Raw genomic sequence first — 262 nt, 5'->3', positions numbered from 1 at the left:
ATCCTCCGACTTCACGCGTATTTGGTGATATCCAGATCTCAGATCGATCTTAGAAAACACTGTAGTTCCTCTCAGTTGATCCATCAAATCATCAATCATCGACAATGGGTACTTGTTCTTGATGGTGACCTTATTCAGCTGCCGGTAATCGGTGCACAACCTTATGCTCCCATCCTTTTTCTTGACAAACAATACTGGTGCACCCCACGGCGAAACGCTAGGCCTGAGAAATTGCTTCTGCAGCAGATCTTCCAACTGCTTC

The sequence above is a fragment of the Lupinus angustifolius genome, chromosome LG09, assembly GCF_001865875.1.
Source record: "Lupinus angustifolius cultivar Tanjil chromosome LG09, LupAngTanjil_v1.0, whole genome shotgun sequence".
In the NCBI taxonomy this organism is placed as follows: domain Eukaryota; kingdom Viridiplantae; phylum Streptophyta; class Magnoliopsida; order Fabales; family Fabaceae; genus Lupinus; species Lupinus angustifolius.
Note: the sequence above shows the minus strand (reverse complement) of the source record.